Raw genomic sequence first — 7448 nt, forward strand, 5'->3', positions numbered from 1 at the left:
GGCGACCATGAGCGATGTGCCACTCGTGCGAGACTACCCGTATGTATTTCCAGTGGAGTTGCTTGGGATACCTCCAGAGAGACAGGTGGAGTTCAGGATCGAACTAGTCCCTGGTGCGGCTCCGATAGCCAAGGCACCATATCGGTTGGCTCCTCCCGAGATGCAGAAGTTATCTACACAGCTGCAAGAGCTATTAGAAAAGGGGTTCATTAGGTCGAGCAGTTCCCCTTGGGGTTCCCCGATCCTGTTTGTGAAGAAGAAGGATGGCTCGCATCGTATGTGTATAGACTACCGGGAGCTGAACAAGGTAACGGTGCAGAACCGTTACCCACTCCCGAGGATTGATGATCTCTTCGACCAACTACATATGGCATCTTGGTTTTCCAAGATAGAATTGCGTTCAGGCTACCACCAGATGTGATTCAGAGATGAGGATGTGCAGAAGACTATTTTCCGGACTCGCTATGGCCAGTACAAGTTCGTGGTGATGCCCTTTGGGCTCACCAATGCCCCTGCCGTGTTCATGGACCTCATGAACCGCGTATGCAGACCGATGCTGGATCGGTCTGTCATAATCTTTATTGATGACATCTTGGTTTACTCCAATACGCAGGAGAAACATGAGGAGAACTTGAGAGAGGTGTTGGATACCCTAAGGAGGGAGAGCTTGTACGCCAAGTTCTCCAAGTGTGAGTTCTGGTTGCGCGAGGTGCAGTTTCTGGGGTACCTTGTCAACCAGAACGATATTTTGGTCGACCTGGCCAAAGTGGAGGCCATGATGAGATGGGAGGTTCCGAAGTCTCCATCTGAGATTCGGAGTTTCCTCGGGTTAGCAGGCTATTACCGGAGATCCATACAAGACTTCTCCAAAATAGCAGTATCCTTGACTCAGCTGACGAGGAAGGCCGTTGTATTTCGCTGGGGGCCTGAGCAGCAGGCGACGTTCGAGACATTGAGGCAGAGGTTGTGTGAGGCGTCGGTATTAGCCCTGCCAGAGGGTGTGGAGGATTTTGTAGTATATTACGATGCGTCCATTTTGGGTTTGGGCGCAGTGTTGATGCAGAGAGGGCACGTCATCGCCTACGCCTCGAGGCAGCTGAAGCCTCACGAGGCGAACGACCCGACACATGATCTGGAGTGGGGGGCGGTTGTTTTCGCCCTCAAGATTTGGCGACATTACCTCTATGGGTTCAGTTGTATCATTTACACGGACCACAAGAGCTTGAGGTACCTCATGGATCAGCCGAATCTGAATATGAGGCAACCCCGGTGGTTAGACGTGGTAAAGGATTACGATTGTGAGATCCTATACCACCCGGGGAAGGCCAATGTTGTGGCCGATGCGCTTAGCCACAAGGCGGCCCCGATCAGAGACATTTTCTTGAGGATGTCGATGGTTACTCCGCTTCTGGAGAAGATCCGGGAGGCCCAACAGGAGGCTATGCAGGATGAACACCGGAAGAGTGAGCGTATAGTGGGCCAGATCTCCTCCTTCGACTTTTATAGCCACTGGCTGTTGACACTACACCACAGAGTGTGGGTTCTGTACGCAGGTGGTGTGCGCCAGATCCTGATAGAGGAGGTGCACAAGTCCAGATTTTCCATCCATCCCGGGGAGACGAAGATGTATAGAGATCTTCGTCCTGATTATTGGTGGCCCTGCATGAAGCGGGATGTAGCCTGGTACGTTGAGAGGTGCTTGACTTGCAGGAAGGTCAAGGCCGTGCACTAGAGACCTCACGACAAGACGTAGTTGTTGGATATCCCTGTGTGGAAATGAGAGGATATCACTATGGATTTCATCACGAAGCATCCCAGGACTGCACGGGGAGTTGATTCGATTTGGGTCATCGTGGATCAGTTGACCAAGAGTGCCCATTTCATCCCGATCCAGGAGAACATTTCGGTTGAGAAGCTAGCCGACATCTACATCAGAGAGGTAGTAGCTCCACACAGAGTGCCAGTTTCCATGATTTCTGACCGATACGTGCGATTTACTTCCAGATTCTGGAAGAAATTTCTTTATGATTTGGGTACTCGTCTTCATTTTAGCACGACTTTTCACCCCCAGACGGACGGTCAGAGTGAGCGGACAATCCAAACCTTGGAGGACATGCTGCGAGCATGCGTATTAGACTTTGGTGGTAGCTAAGATACCTACCTTCCCTTGGCAAAGTTTTCCTACAATAATAGCTACCACGTGAGCATCGACCGTCCTCCCTTTGAGATGCTTTATGGGAGGAAGTGCGGAACCCCGATATGTTGGGGTAAAGTCAGACAGAGGGTCATGGGGAGTACTGAAGTGGTACTCAAGATGACGGAGCGGATCCAGCAGGTCCGGAGCAGGCTTCAGACTGCTCAGAGTACACAAAAGAGATACACCAACAGATAGCGATCGAACATGGAGTTCCAGTTCGGGGATATGGTTCTCCTGAAGGTGTCACCTTGGAAAGGTGTCATCCGGTTCAAGAATCGGGGCAAGTTGGGCCCCAGGTACATTGGTCCTTTCAGGGTTATAGCCCGGGTGGGCAAGGTGGCGTATAGGCTGGATCTGCCAGCCGAGCTTAGTCAGATCCACAAAATCTTTCATGTCTCCCAGTTGCGAAAGTGCTTGGTCGATGACTCTGCAGTGGTGCCACTAGAGAATATTCAGGTGTATGCCAGCCTGAACTACATCGAGCGACCGGTAGCAATCCTCGACAGGAAGATGAAGGATCTGAGAAACAAGAGGGTTGAGTTGGTGAAGGTGCAATGGTAGCACCACAAGGGCTCAGAATGGACTTGGGATCCGGAGGACGAGATGAGGGAGCACTACCCCGAGCTATTCCCAAACGCAGCAGACTTCGAGGATGAAGTCTATAATAAGTGGGGGAGATTTGTAACGCCCGGATCCTGGTATGTAATTTAAATCAAATTATTCATTTTCACAAGGGGACTCGACGAGTTGGCGGCCCAAAATCGTCGAGTAGGAATGGAATTTGGACTCGGGACTTGAAGTCTACTTGACGAGTTGAGAGCCTCAACTCGACGAGTAGGTCTGCCAGTGTGAAACCCTAATTTTCAGGGTTTTGCACCCTATTTAAGAACCTTAACCTCCAAAAGTTCGCCTCATTTGCAGCCACCATCACCCCAAACCCTAGCCACGAAACCCTAATCCACTTTTGAGTGTTCTTGAGCCATTGTTGTGTGATCTTTGTGATTTTGAAGCTTGAGAAGGGAGGAGAAGCTCAAGGGTTCAAGAGGAAGCCAATATATCCAAAGGTTGAGCTGCATTTCTGACTCATTTGAGGTATAAAGTTGATACCTTGGCCTTCTGTTGCTTAGATCTTAATTTCGGGTTGTATATTGTCACTTTTGGGCCATATTGAAGTAATTTTCGGGATTTGAATGTATCATGAAGTTGTGAATTCATATCTAGGCACTTATGAGCTTATGAGGCTTAAAGTTGCCAACTTTATCAAGTCTTGGCCCTTCCCCATGCCATAGATCTCTTATAGAGCTTAGTTTTGGTGTTTTTAGCTTCATGATACCATGCATGAACGTAAAGTTGGCAACTTTACGTGGTAACTTAGTCCTAGCCTCCTAGGGGACCAGATCTATGAATTGGAAGCATTGAACTCGACTGAAAGTGACTGAATGGGTTTAGACTAAGGGGGACTCGACGAGTTGTTCATCCAACTCGGCGAGTTGGGTCATGGTCTCCCAACCTTTTCTGTTACTGAGAAAACTTGTTGAGTCTAGGAGGTGACTCAACGAGTTGGCCATGGTTTTGGGTTATGAAGATTGAGGAACTCGACGAGTTCAAGGAGGAACTCGACGAGTTGTGAGTGAAATGTCCCGACTATGTTCCGAGGAGGAACTCGACGAGTTGGATCGAGATTTCTAGGGTTTTTATGGATCATGGAACTCGACAAGTTGAGGGTCCAACTTGGCTAGTTGAGTCAACCAGGATGTTGACTTTGACTAGAAGGTTGACTTTGTAATGGACTTTGACCAGAGTTAACCTTTAAAGGGGTTATGAGTATGAAAGAGTAATTAAAATAGATTTTATGTGTAGGAGTTTGAGGAGAGTTGATTCCAGAGCCAAGGACAGTTCAACTACTTCACGACATTGAGGTGAGTTACCTTCCAGTAGAAGTGGGTCGAAGGCACCAATGTCGACCCACTAGTAAGAGCTATAGTAGAGATGATTGTCTTTGTGATAATTATCTGGTATGTCACTATCTGTTATGCTTTATGTGATAGTATGCTATGATGTTATGTGATAATGGAAGGAGGGGTAGGATAGGTCCCAGTACCGGTCGAAAGGGCCGAAGGGGTATGCTAGCACCCTGATAAGCTAGGTAGTATATGACTTATGTGTTTATGTACTAGGATGTTATTTGGTAGAAGTAGGGGGTGAAATAATCCACGGTACCGGTCTAAAGGAACGAAGGGGTAGGCCAACACCCTGATATGCTAGGCGAGGTACCGGTCAAAAGGACCGAAGGGGTAGGCCAGCACCCTGATATGCTAGGCGAGGTACCGGTCGACAGGACCGAAGGGGTAGGCGATCACCTTGATATGATAGGCCCGCACATGAGATTCTTTGGATTTGTACTCTGACATTATTATTATTATCTTATGACATGGTTTTGAGACACATGATATATGGTTTTTATTAAATAAGATAACTCGATGATGTTTTCTATAATTTGTTTTATGAATTGTTAAATCGAAAATGAAATTTTTGGTCTTAAGATTTGGGATGTTACAATCTGGAAATAATCTTCCACCACTACCATCAAATCCTCCTCGCACTTCCTGTCCACCTCATAACTACCCTCCCCAAACTAATGATGCAAAAAAGGGGTTGGGGGAGATTAATCAAGGACTGGTGATGATGACTGCAACTCCACTTCAGCCTAAACAGTCTGAATAAGTAAGGGAGGATAATCAAGGAGTGATGGTTGCTTTTCAATTTGAACCAGGTAGTGATGATCAATCTATACCAAAAGCATATAATCAGTCTAAGACTAATTATGATGCGTGTGAAGGGTTTCTTGATTTGGACTTCATGGAACATATCACTATTCCTCTAAGTGTCGTTTATCCTGATGCATATTCTGAGGGGGAGATTCCTCAAGGAACTCACAGTGACATTGAGTCTGATGATGATCAACTTAATCCATGAAAAAGAAAGGCTTCTTCTCAGGGGGAGCAAATGACGCTGAAGCTGGAAGTTCCTCAACCGTTGGTAGTTCTTCAGCTCTTCCTCCTTCCAAGAAAAGCAAGTTAACAGTTAATTTAGAAGAACTGGCTGAGAAATGGCAAATGACCATTGAGGAGGTCAGAGAAGTCATGCTGGAGTATAATGATTTACTTCAAAAAAGAATAGATGAACGTCGATCCATCAAACTTGCTCAGATCCTTGCCTTAGTGAATGCTCAAAAGACAAATATTCAACGTTTCAATGTAGATGTTGCCAAACGAAACAGGGTTTCAAAGCTGAATGATCGAATCAACAGGAAGAAATTTGGAGATGTTCTAGCTAGAAGATATCAACCTGATCCCATCATCGAAGTCAGGTGCTCTAAACCCAAGGATGAATCGCTCAAAATTTATCTAGTCAGGAAGAAGGCAATGTATGGATACACTGAATTTGTTTTTGCTCGTGAGTTAGTCAAATACGGCTACAACGAGTGGATCCAAATTTTGGAGATAATTTCAAAACATAAAGGTGGTCATGCTCAGGACGTAAAGTTGGAAATTCAACATTTGCTTAACAAAGTCAAGAAGCTGAATTTAGTGCCTTCAGCTAGTCCATCTTAGCCATCTACCTCAGATAGGACAAGCAAGCCCAGAATGTCCAAGTATATTAAGTTCCTCCTTCCAAACGACATTGTCTACATAAAACAACAAGCTGCCAATAGGTGTTGATCCAGTTCAACACATGTTCATTTGGTAACCAGAACATGGTATCTTCTACCTTGATAACTAGAATCAAATTTTCTTTCAACGCACTGAAGATCTTCCTGCTGCTTCCACTGAGCATCTTTTCACTCTTTGTTTGAAAATCATGCGACATAAAGAACTAGAACGAGGCTATCATGTGCTAATCTCTCTTGAAATTATTAAACGTCTGGTTGATCTTCTCCTTGATGACTTTAAGTAGTTGAAGCCTGAGGTTTTGACAGAAGATGAAAAGTTATCCAATGATGATTTTAAAGATTCCTTTGAAGATTATGTAACATACACGTTTAGTTATCGTGTTTTGTTAGTTTAAAAATGAATATATTTAAATATTATATGATTTTGAGCGTTGAGTTCTAACAAGATAGTTTTATAAGAATTTAAGTAAAACTATGTTTAGAATCATTCGGGAAGTATTGGAAGTCTTATGAGATTCCAATCAAAAGTCAAATAATGAAATTAACGAAAATGTAAAATTTAAGTTGGAAATAAGTAAAAATAATGTTATTGAAAGTTGTAAATTATCTCGTTAGAAACATTTAGGCGAAAACCTCATCGAAATCCGAGTTATAACGAAGAAGTTATGACTTATTGAAGTTTCGCGACAGAACCGGCACGACGCCATATGACGTAAAAAGTGAGTTTACGATAAACTACTTTTTAGCTTAAGTGATCTAAATCAAAGTCGTAGTATTCGTTAAACTGATAATTTTCATAAAAACAACGTCCAAATCTGACTTCGTATGAGGAAGTTATGATTTTTCTTAGAATCGGCATAGCAGTACACAGCCCGAAACTCGAAATAAAGATCGAGTGATTTTTAGCCGACACAACCTAAATAAGAATCGAAGATCTCGTCAATAGTAGTACAACGGTAAAAAGACAGACGAAAACGGACGGCGGATGAAGAAATTATGAATTTTTAATGGACTTTTCCTGTCCCGCCCGTTAAAAATATAACATTAAAAATAAATTCAAAATTAGCCGACGAAGTCTAAATGAAAGTTGTAGAGTATAATCTCACCTACGTGTGGATATAAAGAACATAAAAACGGAGCCCATATGCGAAAGATATGAAAATTTGAAGTTCATGGCACAAATTACGAGGTTGGACCGGAGAAGTGCGCCTAGCGTACTTCGTACGTACGCCCATCGTACTATGGACGAAGGACACGTATCATGTAGGTTTGACACGTCCGAGGCCCGAGAACCAAACCAGTGCCACGTCGCTTGGTACGCCCCGCGTACGAGGTGTACGCCCCGCGTAATGAACGCCCAACGTCCTCGCAGGTACGCCCAGCGTACCGAGGGCCAGGCCCCTACTATATATAAAATGCGAAGGTCTCCGGGTTTATGTTACAAATTCTCATATTCTTTCACACTTTTACACCCCCTATTCTCTCTCAAATTACCCTAACACCCCCGTAGCCTAGAAAATCACCCCGACACCCGAAGCAAGTCCCGACGCACCGAAGACCCGAGAAAATAATCTTTTC

This window comes from Lactuca virosa, chromosome 7, assembly GCF_052849685.1.
Source record: "Lactuca virosa cultivar CGN04683 chromosome 7, Lactuca_virosa_CGN04683_v6, whole genome shotgun sequence".
Classification (NCBI taxonomy): Eukaryota; Viridiplantae; Streptophyta; class Magnoliopsida; order Asterales; family Asteraceae; genus Lactuca; species Lactuca virosa.